The sequence below is a fragment of the Bufo gargarizans genome, chromosome 10 (assembly GCF_014858855.1).
Source record: "Bufo gargarizans isolate SCDJY-AF-19 chromosome 10, ASM1485885v1, whole genome shotgun sequence".
NCBI classification, from domain to species: domain Eukaryota; kingdom Metazoa; phylum Chordata; class Amphibia; order Anura; family Bufonidae; genus Bufo; species Bufo gargarizans.
In genome coordinates, this window is record NC_058089.1 from 126203296 (window position 1) to 126215887 (window position 12592).

The following is a 12592-nucleotide window of genomic DNA, read 5'->3' on the forward strand; positions in this document are numbered from 1 at the left end:
ACAGCTGCAGATCGATCGATTAATCAAGTCCTTTGGAGGAGTTAATCTGCCTAATCTCGCCCTACTGTCGCAGCCGCAACCTCTTCCTACGCTAATCAGAGCAGAGTGACGGGCGGCGCTATGTGACTCCAGCTTAAATAGAGGCTGGGTCACATGGTGCTTAGGCCAATCACAGCCATGCCAATAGTAGGCATGGCTGTGACGGCCTCTTGGGGCAAGTAGTATGACGCTTGTTGATTGGCTGCCTTGCAGCCTTTCAAAAAGCGCCAAGAAAGCATCACAAAAGCGCCAAGAAAGCGACGAACACCGAACCCAGACTTTTTTTCTCCTGATTTCAAAACTCATAAGGAACACTTACGTCTGGTCTTGCTCATCCTGCGGGAGAATAAATTGTACGCTAAACTGGAAAAATGTGTGTTTGCGGTTCTAGAAATTCAATTTCTAGGGTTTCTTCTCTCCGCTTCTGGTTTTCACATGGACCCCGAGAAGGTCCACGCTGTGCTTGAGTGGGAGCTTCCTGAGAATCAGAAGGCGCTGATGCGTTTTTTGGGCTTTGCCAATTATTACAGGAAGTTTATTTAGAATTATTCCTCTGTTGTTAAACCACTCACTGATATGACTAGAAAGGGGGTAGATTTTTCCTCCTGGTCGGTAGAGGCGCGTAAGGCCTTTTCTAATATCAAGGATAGTTTTGCTTCCGCTCCCATCTTGGTACAACCTGATATTTCTCTACCCTTCATAGTTGAGGTTGATGCTTCTGAGGTGGGTGTGGGTGGGGTCTTGTCTCAGGGTCCCTCTCCTGCCAAATGGCGACCGTGTGCCTTTTTCTCGAAGAAACTCTCCTCCGCAGAGAGAAATTACAATGTGGGAGATAGGGAGTTGTTGGCCATCAAGTTGGCTTTTGAGGAATGGCGCCATTGGCTAGAGGGAGCCAGACACTCTGTTACCGTGTTTACTGACCATAAGAATCTGGCCTACTTGGAGTCAGCCAAGCTTCTGAACCCGAGACAGGCCCGATGGTCTTTGTTCTTTTCAAGGTTTAATTTTGTTGTCACGTTCCGCCCTGGGGTTAAGAATGTGAAGGCGTATGCCCTGTCACGTTGTTTTCCGGGAGGTGGGAATTTTGAAGACCCAGGTCCCATTTTGGCTGAAGGTGTGGTGGTCTCTGCTCTTTATCCTGAATTGGAGGCAGAGGTTCAGGTAGCCCAGTCAGAGGCTCCTGATCGTTGTCCTCCTGGGAGGTTGTTTGTGCCTCTCGCTTTAAGACACAAGATTTTTAACGAACACCACGATACTGTCCTTGCTGGGCACCCGGGGGCAAGAGCCACAGTGGATCTCATCGCTCGGAGATTCTGGTGGCTGGCGCTTCGTAAGTTGGTTGAGGGTTTTGTGGCAGCCTGCGAGACCTGCACTCGTGCCAAAGTCCCTCATTCACGGCCATCAGGTCCTCTCCTTCCCTTACCCATTCCTTCACGTCCTTGGACACATCTGTCCATGGACTTCATTACGGACCTGCCTCGTTCCTCGGGGAAGACTGTGATTCTGGTGGTGGTGGACCGTTTTAGCAAAATGGTGCATTTCATCCCTTTTCCTGGCTTGCCCAATGCTAAGTCGCTGGCGCAGGCATTTATTGATCACATTGTCAAATTGCATGGTATTCCTTCAGACATAGTCTTCTGCTTTCCACCCGCAGTCGAATGGCCAGACAGAGCGTGTCAATCAGAATCTGGAGACATAGCTGCGCTGTTTTGTGGCGGAGAATCAGGAGGATTGGTGTTCTTTTTTGTCCCTTGCTGAGTTTTCTTTAAATAACCGTCGTAAGAAGTCCTCTGATAAGTCACAATTTTTCGGTGCATATGGGTTTCATCCGCAGTTTGGGACATTCTCTGGAGAGGGGTCTTCTGGTTTACCTGATGAGGACAGAGTCTCCTCGTCGTTGTCATCTATTTGGCAAAAGATTCAGGATAATCTAAAGAGCATGAGTGAGAGATATAAGCGTGTGGCGGATAAGAGACGTGTGCCTGGTCCGCACCTGAATGTTGGTGATCTGGTGTGGTTGTCTACTAAGAATATCAAATTGAAGGTTCCCTCCTGGAAGTCGGGTCCTAAGTTTATTGGGCCTTACAAAATCTTGTCCGTCATCAATCCTGTTGCCTACCCTCTTGATCTTCCTCAGACTGGGAAGATCCATAATGTTTTTCATAAGTCCTTATTAAAACCTTATGTCCAACCCATTGTACCCTCGTCTTTGCCTCCTCCTCCGATTGTGGTTGATGGTAATCTTGAATTTCAGGTCTCTAGGATTGTGGATTCTCGTGTTGTCCGCAGTTCTCTCCAGTACCTCGTTCATTGGGAGGGTTATGGTCCTGAGGAGAGGATGTGGGTCCCAGTGACGGACATTAAGGCCACTCCTCTCATCAGGCTTTCCATAGGTCCCATCCTGAGAAGGTGGGCTCTGAGTGTCCGGAGTCCACTCGTAGAAGGAAGGGTACTGTCACCACCAGACATCTGAGAAGCTCTGACAGATGTCTTTCAGAACCTCCTCCTTGAGCTTCCTTTTGTTTTGCTTTCATTTTCCCATCTCGTTAGCCTCTCTCAGCTGTCATGTAGTTGCACTGATTGCATCCCTTTAAATCCCTTCCCAGACTGCTTCACTTTGCGGTTTATATTCCTTCCTGGAGTGTGTTCATGCTGATCCTTCTTCTGAGTCGTCTACAGATAAGTTTTGTTCATTCTTTTGTGTTTTTCTGTTTGCTGGATCCCAGGTGACCCTGACTCCCTCCGTATCAAGTGTAGGGAGCCGGTGGCCGTGTCTCCTCACTATTATACGGTGTTCAGGTGTTAAACAGTCGAGGTGCGAGGATATGCGATCATCTACCATTGGGATTTTCGAATAGGCTGAGCAGTCAGGGAGAGAGCCAGGTCTGATGCAGGGCTCTCCCTTTTGTTCCTTAGTTTTGGATCCAGTGAGTGGGATATTCATTTTGTGTCTTCTAGTTTCCTGTACACCTTCCGTGACAACTGGATTGTCTGTTTCCTAATCTTGGTCTAACTTTTCCCCTCACCTATGTCATCCTAACGATAAAATCATGGGTGTCTGTGGGGACGGACAGTGATCTAGGCAACACAGAATACGATCCTCTTGTGTGGTGTGGACAAAGAGTGCCACACACAACTCTCTCTCATCTGGGTTCTGGGTCCCACAGACTCTGCAGGTCCATCTCCCAGGACCATTATAGGGTGTGTAGGAGAGTCCCCGGAATAATAATGGACGGACGATACGTGCCACCAGAGGTCCTGGCCTCGGTGGAGTAAGAACCGGATCATTGCGGTTACAGCGGCGAATGCTGCTGGCGCAGCGTGTCCGGGCCGGTTCTTACTGGGAACAGGTAAAGAGCTGGGGGGGTGCCTGTTCTCCACGGCCAGTCCAGGTTTTTGGTGGAGCTGGGCCTTTAAAGAACCCAGCCTGCTGATGATGGGGGTGGGGTGTGTCTTGCTGTGCTGGAGATTTCCACAGACAGAGTCAGTGCTGGTGAAGGAGAGTCTGGGCGCAGCACACATTGAAGGATAGCCCTGGGACCTGTGGTGCTACGAGCCGAAGGGGCTCTGGCCTGAGGGAGACAAAGGCAGATAGCCTAGAAGCCTGCAGAACTGCTGTGGTCTGTCCAAAACAAGGTGACTCAAACCTGCTGTTTATTTTCTATGGAAGGACTTTTGTTCTATGCACTATGTGGATATGCACCTGTGTGGTCTGCACATTGCCTGTTATGCCGTTGGTGTAAAAAAGTCACAGTGTATCACAAAGACTGTCTATGATTGCCTCAATACTGCTGCCGCTACCGTAGCCTACCACGAGCTCATCCCCACAGGTGGCAGACCTACTTTTTCCTTTCTTTGTTTCAGAGGTGGTTTAATATTATCATAACATTCATAACCCGACTTTCTATGTCTCTCTACACCTGCTCCTCTATACAATTGCCTCTCGCAGGAAGACTTCTGCCTGTTCTGCTAGGTTGTTATCTTTCATCCACCCTTTATTTCCCTACATGCTTTTTCTCACTGCTACTTTCAGTTTACCATCGGAGATGGGGGGGCATGTTTACACCTTTCATTTGCTTGCTGATGTTTTTTACTGCCTGTCTTTATTCTTTACTACTTCTGCAGTATATTATCTCAAGGTTAGCATATTTCAGCAACATTATATAAAAGACAGAAAAAACTGAATCTGTCCCGGATTAAAGCTACAGTTTTCCACGGTTGAGAGCCTCTCCAGCACAATCTCCTCCTTTTGTTGTTCTAGCAAATGTGCAGGAGGGGAGCTATACTTGACTTTACTTGAAAAACAAAAACATATAAGTTAAAACATTTCATCTGAATAAACATTTAAACAATACTACCGGTCATGACTAATTATAGGTATATGTGTATCCTTCACTTACTGACTTGAGTGAGTACCCCTTGTAGTGCTACTTGGATCTATGTGTATTGTTTCACGATTGTAGCCATATCCGGAAAAATACCAGTAACTAAGATGGCTGCCGGGCAGGCTGGAAGTTACAGGAGTTAAGATGGCAGCCAGGCCCGAAATTGGATTAGTTAAGATGTCCGCTGGTGAGGAAGTTACCTCAGTTAAGATGGCTGCTTGGGGTGTGGTAGGGTCTCACAGCACCATCTTGCCCCAATTTCTTATACTTTATTATTTTCATGTTGACGCTTGCATTGGATTTTTATATTATCAAGAATAGAATGTTCTAAATTCAAGGTCGAATGTCCTGTGTTCACTCCTGTGAGAAACTTTGTAATCATTTTGCTCCTTTTTGGCCTAAAGCCAGAACACACACCCATCCCCGTGTGATGATTTCTTTCATTCTCGACTTAACTTTGGCCTCATCATCTTATAAGTAGAGCTGATTTCACTCACAGTAAACTTGGCTGCGTGACCTTCCTCTACTAGTCAGTTTTCTAGTTGGCAACACACAAGGTCAGATTCCCGGTCCACACAGACATAACATTCAATGTCGAACAGACATAGAAACAGACAGACATATAGAACCCTTTCTCATACTTTTACACACAAAAGTCTTTGAACTTATTAACAAATAACATACAAATAACATACATATGTGCTCCATACACACACACACACACACACTCAGTACTTCACGCACATTTTCTTTTCATTACATCCAATATATCTTACTATTGCAGTGTTCTCACTATCACACATTCCAATGTCATGACGTCACTCGCCCCATGCAGCTACGGCCCCCTGTCTCTCCCTCTATATTCACCAGGCAACAGAGACACGCATCGTGCGGGGCACACAGGCACAAAAGACACAATATGTCTTTCTGAATCTTTCACAGACTAGCTTCTTCAGAGCTTCCTCCCTAAATCAGCGTGTCACCATTCTAGTACAACTAAGATTAAGATTCCCATGGATTTACTCACTTACAATCCAAGACAGAAGCAGGCACTTTCTTCTTCACACTCCCAAGCAGAGCTAACCCCTACTCAGTATATACACGGCTCCCACGTCTGGGCCGCCGGCCGGGACTAATCCACCTGCTGCCTCTTAAGGGGAGATCACTTAAGATGCCCCAGTCCAGGTCCTGCAGGTCTGCTGCCTCCTAAGGGGAGATCACATAAGATGCCCCAGTCCAGGTCCAGCAGATATTTACCGTAGTCCCTCTGGGTTACTGTATCTGCCACCTCATAAGGGGAGATCTGTAAAGATGCCCTAGTCTAGGTCCAGCAGAAATCAACTGTAGCCCCCCTGCCAGAGGGAATCTCTTGCTCTGCTTAACTGTTAACTCTTAAAAAGGTGCCCTCTGATTCTCAGCACCAATTGGCCGCTCCTGATGTGATACCCCTGGTATCAAGGGCGATGTCATCTCCACAAACTGAAGACTAACTTATGATTATTAACAACAATAACTTTGGCCCTAATAATGGATTTCTCATCACCACACAAGACAACATAACACTGCAGGGGGAATGTAGACCCCAGAATGTGAGAGACCGCATAGGGACCACATTACCCTCCCCTTCTCAAATCAAAACCAGTATACATAATTTTTCCACATACAGTGACTCCATCTCTAGCACGGAACCTTTTTTAGCATTACCTCTCAACCTATCTGAAAATCCACCGTTAAATCAGCTCTCCCCTATAACCACCCCAAGACGCTCCACCCTTACCAATATTCAACTACTCACACCAATAATCTTCCAGAACACAATAGTACGATCCAAGATTCCATTACCACTCTGTCCACAGGAGAAGATTACACACTTTTACAGTCCAATCCACAATCAACTAAAAAGAAAAATAGGGCAAATTCAGAAGAAGGGGATGTAGAGGTGGAAAAGAGCGATCCCGCAAACAAAAAAGCACGCCCACACCCTTTCAAAATTAAAAAAAATCATATCACATGAAAATACAACAGATAATCTCAAACTAAAAGGCATTTTCACCTCTCAGACTATATTTAAAAAAAAAAGAAGAAACTGAAGTACTTGGTAGGGGACATTCCTTTTGCCCTAGTGACAGTCCAAACCTTTTCAAACTTTTTGTTGATTTAAATCAATTCATCCGCAAATTGACACTCCAGCGCCACTTCAGCACCAAGATGAAACATCAATTCAGTTTACATAAAGAAAATTATCACGAAACAAGAAAAAAAAATACCTATCCATTAAATATCCTTCCTTACCTTATTTTTATTATTTACCTAAAATATACCAATCCCCCTGGCCCCACAACAGACCCATACATGCCCTTAGAACAAAACAGGTTCATCCGAAACTCAATATCCTTCATCTAACATCAAAACTACTTTAGTTTCAATGGCGGCTTCTATAGTCACAAATAGGCACCGCAATGGGCACAAAATTCGCCCCATCCTATGCAAATCTTTTTATGGGTGCTGTGGTAATGTGAACAGTGCTGGAAGGTGTGTTGTCCCTCTTCAGGTACCTCAGATGGGTGAGACAGATAAAATCCAGAGCATGGCAGTAGTCTCAGAAAAGCATCGTTTGCTGAGACATTTTTGTATACATTTTACTTGGACTGGTGGCTAGGCTTGGTAGAGGGAGTTGCCAGTTCACACCCTTCCAGTACGGGTTTTCCTTTCTACCTGAGGTGATTGTAGGTGAGGCCTGCTGTAATCAGGCTGTCATAAAGCGTCTCAGAGTAAGTCAGTCTGGAGAGAGATATGCTGAGCAGAGGCTCTGTGTGTGGTCTCAGCTCGCCTAGCTGAGAGACCTCGGGGCACTGTGACAGCCCGAAGTTTGGGGAAGGCCGTGACGCCAGGATTCAAGAGTTACAAGGCCGGAGTCAGGAGGACTGTTGGGCCACACTTCCCCATACAGGTACGGGACTGATTACAGCCGGAGAGGCTGTGGAACTACATGCTGAGAAAAAGCCGCATATGGGTTCCATGTGTGAACAGAGTTCTGTAGCTGAGTCAGGACCACGTTAACAGGTGTAGTCAGAGCCCAGCCGGGCAGGTATTTGTTTTGTTTTGATGTATGTGGGAACCTCACCACCCCAGTGATTATTAACTGGACTGTCCCGTGTATGAAAAATGTCCCAATAAATGCAATGTTTGGCCCCGAAAGCTGCGGTGGACGACCATTCTTGTGTGAATGACCCCCCCAAGTACAGCGATCCCTTACAGTGCATTTGAAGAACAACTTGGTTTTATGCAACATCCCAACATTAGGTTTTATAAATGGTATATAAAAACTGTCAAGATAGGGAGGCTCAACACTTGAATGGACGGATAGCGGTGGGTTCACTGCTCACTGGGTCACCCACCCAGTTGGGGGTAAATACTTAGTAAGAAAATAGCAGGCAACACCACCTTCTGGAAAAATGTGAAACACTCTAAATTTGAATATTCAACACTTTATTAGTGCAAGATATGACACAGTGTAAAACAATATATAAAAGCACCTGGTGTATAAAAATTCTATATATGCAAATAAAATACATACAAATAAAATACATAGACTTAAAATGTCACTAAAAAGCCCAAGTTGAAGGTGTTCAAAGGTGGCACTCTCGATTAGTGCAGATTCTGATATATACAGTTTCCTGAGTTGTGTTGCAATAATTGCATAGCAATATCCAGCTGTGATAAACAATAGAAAATAGAAAAACACTCCACTTCTCTCATAAGTTGCCCATTAGCGTCTGCATAAATGGCTACCAAACTGAGTCAGATTGTCTCTATGAGACTCTTACCACTCCGTAGTGTTGACTGCGTTGGTATATCAGCAAATTCGCTGGATGTTATACTTGCATGGAGCGGTGAACGGTGTGGTCACCAAGACGCTGGACGCTAGATGAGTGTGGTTTGGAGCGCACAGCTTCCTTGCTTGAAGGGCGTGTTTCAAGTCAGGTGATCCTGACAGGCAAGTCAGGTGGTCAGGTCAGCTGATGCAAACGCCCGATCACGTGGTACACAGGTCCTTATACCATAGTAACAATTTGGTATTACGAATGTCCAGGTCCTATGTTGCAGTATATTGCCGTAGGTATCTGTATTAGCAAATAGTTCTTTATCCGCAGAAATCCTTCTGTACTTTAGGTCCGGACCAGTACTGGATGTGGAAATTGTGTAGTCCGCTAGACGCGTTTCGAGGCTGCTTGCCTCTTCCTCAGTAGCTACCGGACTGCACACCTCCAAACATTTTATATAGTTTGTGATTAAAATGATTAATAAAACCTGAGATCTAATTAAAAATTTAGACAAGACATGGAGTGGATTCCAGAATGGAAGCTAGCTTATAGGTCAAAGGCAAATGTCAAATATCGTCATATACATAACCGCATCACAGAAAAATTATAGTGCATATATGCGTTTTGTGTGTTTTTCTATCAAGTATTTTGATTCATCGCATGATGGATTCAATAACGATGATAAATCAAATATCAGTGTATCTCATCTATGATGAAAACCCACCACAGAAAAAACACCACAGAAAACCCAAATACATATGCGTTTCTTCTGCGTTTTATATATATTCATATAGTTATTCATATAATTTTCAACAGGGAATATTCACATAGTAGTTTAGCAGAAAATATTCGTATATTTTTCGTATGGTTTTTCATTTGTTTTTTCGCATATTTATTCGCATATTTGTTCACATATTGCTGAGTGTGGGTATAGTGGTGCCTGGGAGTAAGGGGAGATCAGGGTGCTGAGATAAAACAGCCAAACTCTGATGTCCCATTGCTCCCAGGCAGCCTATAGAAAACCAAATACTTCTAGTTCTGCATTAAGACCTTTCAGAACTAAAGAGCCAAATTCAAAGATCCTTCTTGATTCTACACGTGACATATGCATGATGTGGTTCCCTCCCCTCCAGTTGGGTTGTATTCTTTCTAGGGCCACATATCGTAGTGTGCTAGGATCCTGATTATGGTGGGTTTTGAAATGTCTGGAAACCGTGTGTTTTTCATATCCCTTGCGTATGTTGGCAATGTGTTCGAAACTCTCTTTTTTAGTGTCCTTTTTGTTCTCCCTATGTATTGTTTGTCACACGTGCATTGAAGCAAGTAAATGACGTCCGTAGTACTACATGTTAAAAATTCTTTAATTGTCCATCTATAATTATTGCTTGTCGATACCACTAGTTCTGTTTTTTTATGGTTCTTAGTTGTTTTACAATTGGAGCAACTCCTACATCGGAAAAACCCTTGTAAGGCTAGTTTCACACTAGCGTTCGGCTGTCCGCTCGTGAGCTCCGTTTGAAGGGGCTCGCGAGCCGACCCGAACGCTTCCGTCCAGCCCTGATGCAGTCTGAATGGATGCAGATCCGCTCAGACTGCATCAGTCTGGCAGCGTTCAGCCTCCGCTCAGCAGGCGGACACCTGAACGCTGCTTGCAGCGTTCGGGTGTCCGCCTGGCCGTGCGGAGGCGTGCGGATCCGTCCAGACTTACAATGTAAGTCAATGGGTACGGATCCGTTTGAAGATGCCACAATATGGCTCAATCTTCAAACGTATCCGTCCCCCGTTGACTTTCAATGTAAAAGTCTGGACGGATCCGCTCAGGCTAATTTCACACTAGCTTTTTTTTTGCCAATATAATGCAGACGGATCCCTTCTGAACGGAGCCACCGTCTGCATTAATATGATCGGATCCGTTCAGAACGGATCCGATCGAACGCTAGTGTGAAAGTAGCCTTAGCCTGCCCATTTAGCCATAGTATCAAATTTAGTGAAATTTCTGTTTTTGATGGTTGGGGCAATTTTTAGTGCCAAAGAGGGAACTTTTGTGTAAGTGATATCAGGCATAACTGGCAAAAGATGCCCAATGACTTTGTCCTCACGAAGAAGGTGCCAATGTGTTTTAATAATTTTCTCAATTTTCTTATATTGAGAGTTAAATGGAAGAATGAGTCTTATCTTGTCTTCTTCTACATCTGTCTTTTGCTCTATACTATGTCCTTCTACAGAAATGCATAGGTCCAAAAATTCGACTTGCTTTTGACTAATATTTGCAGTAAAGACTAGATTTTGGTCATTCCGATTAAGCTCCATAATAAATTTACTCAGGTCGTCTTCTCCCCCATTGCAAATGAAGAGAACGTCATCGATATATCTCCGCCAGAATTTTTGGACCTATGCATTTCTGTAGAAGGACAAAAATTAGTCTGCAGTACATACTGTAAACCAGTGACACGTAACAGTTACATCTTACATACGAGTTGTCACCTTCCCCGTTGGCTGGCAAACATACCAATAAACCAATTTAGGCGCCTCAAACGGAACTGTACCTTTGAAAAAAACTTTGAAGAAGAGGCGGAACAAATGAGAAAAAAATTTGACGTTAAACAGTACCCACCATCCATTCTGCAAAATTCCTTGAATAAGGTAAAAACGATGGACAGAACCGCTTTTTTCAAAGACAAACCTAATATAGAGCAAAAGACAGATGTAGAAGAAGATAAGACTCATTCTTCCCTTTAACTCTCAATATAAGAAAATTGAGAAAATGATTAAAACACATTGGCACCTTCTTCCTGAGGACAAAGTCATTTGGCATCTTTTACCAGTTATGCCTGATATCACTTACACAAAAGTTCGCTCTTTGGCACTAAAAATTGCCCCAACCATCAAAAACAGAAATTTCACTAAATTTGATACTATGGCTAAATGGGCAGGCTTACAAGGGTTTTTCCGATGTGGGAGTTGCTCCAATTGTAAAACAACTAAGAACCATAAAAAAACAGAACTAGTGGTATCGACAAGCAATAATTATAGATGGACAATTAAAGAATTTTTAACATGTAGTACTACGGACGTCATTTACTTGCTTCAATGTACGTGTGACAAACAATACATAGGGAGAACAAAAAGGACACTAAAAAAGAGAGTTTCGGAACACATTGCCAACATACGCAAGGGATATGAAAAACACACGGTTTCCAGACATTTCAAAACCCACCATAATCAGGATCCTAGCACACTACGATATGTGGCCCTAGAAAGAATACAACCCAACTGGAGGGGAGGGAACCACATCATGCATATGTCACGTGTAGAATCAAGAAGGATCTTTGAATTTGGCTCTTTAGTTCCGAAAGGTCTTAATGCAGAACTAGAAGTATTTGGTTTTCTATAGGCTGCCTGGGAGCGATGGGACATCAGAGTTTGGCTGTTTTATCTCAGCACCCTGATCTCCCCTTACTCCCAGGCACCACTATACCCACACTCAGCCATATGTGAACAAATATGCGAATAAATATGCAAAAAAACAAATGAAAAACCATACGAAAAATATACGAATATTTTCTGCTAAACTACGATGCGAATATTCCCTGTTGAAAATTATATGAATAACTATATGAATATATATAAAACGCTGAAGAAACGCATATGTATTTGGGTTTTCTGTGGTGTTTTTTCTGTGGTGGGTTTTCATCATAGATGAGATACACTGATATTTGATTTATCATCGTTATTGAATCCATCATGGGATGAATCAAAATACTTGAGAGAAAAATACACAAGACGCATATATGCACTATAATTTTTCTGTGATGCGGTTATGTATATGACGATATTTGACATTTGCCTTTGACCTATAAGCTAGCTTCCATTCTGGAATCCACTCCATGTCTTGTCTAAATTTTTAATTAGATCTCAGGTTTTATTAATAATTTTAATCACGAACTATATAAAATGTTTGAAGGTGTGCAGTCCGGTAGCTACTGAGGAAGAGGCAAGCAGCCTCGAAACTCGTCTAGCGGACTACACAATTTCCACATCCAGTACTGGTCCGGACCTACAGAAGGATTTCTGCGGATAAAGAACTATTTGCTAATACAGATACCTACGGCAATATACTGCAGCATAGGACCCGGACATTCGTAATACCAAAATGTTACTATGGTATAAGGACCTGTGTACCACGTGATCGGGCGTTTGCATCAGCTGACCTGACCACCTGACTTGCCTGTCAGGATCACCTGACTTGAAACACACCCTTCAAGCAAGGAAGCTGTGCGCTCCAAACCACACTCATCTAGCGTCCAGCGTCTTGGTGACCACACCGTTCACCGCTCCATGCAA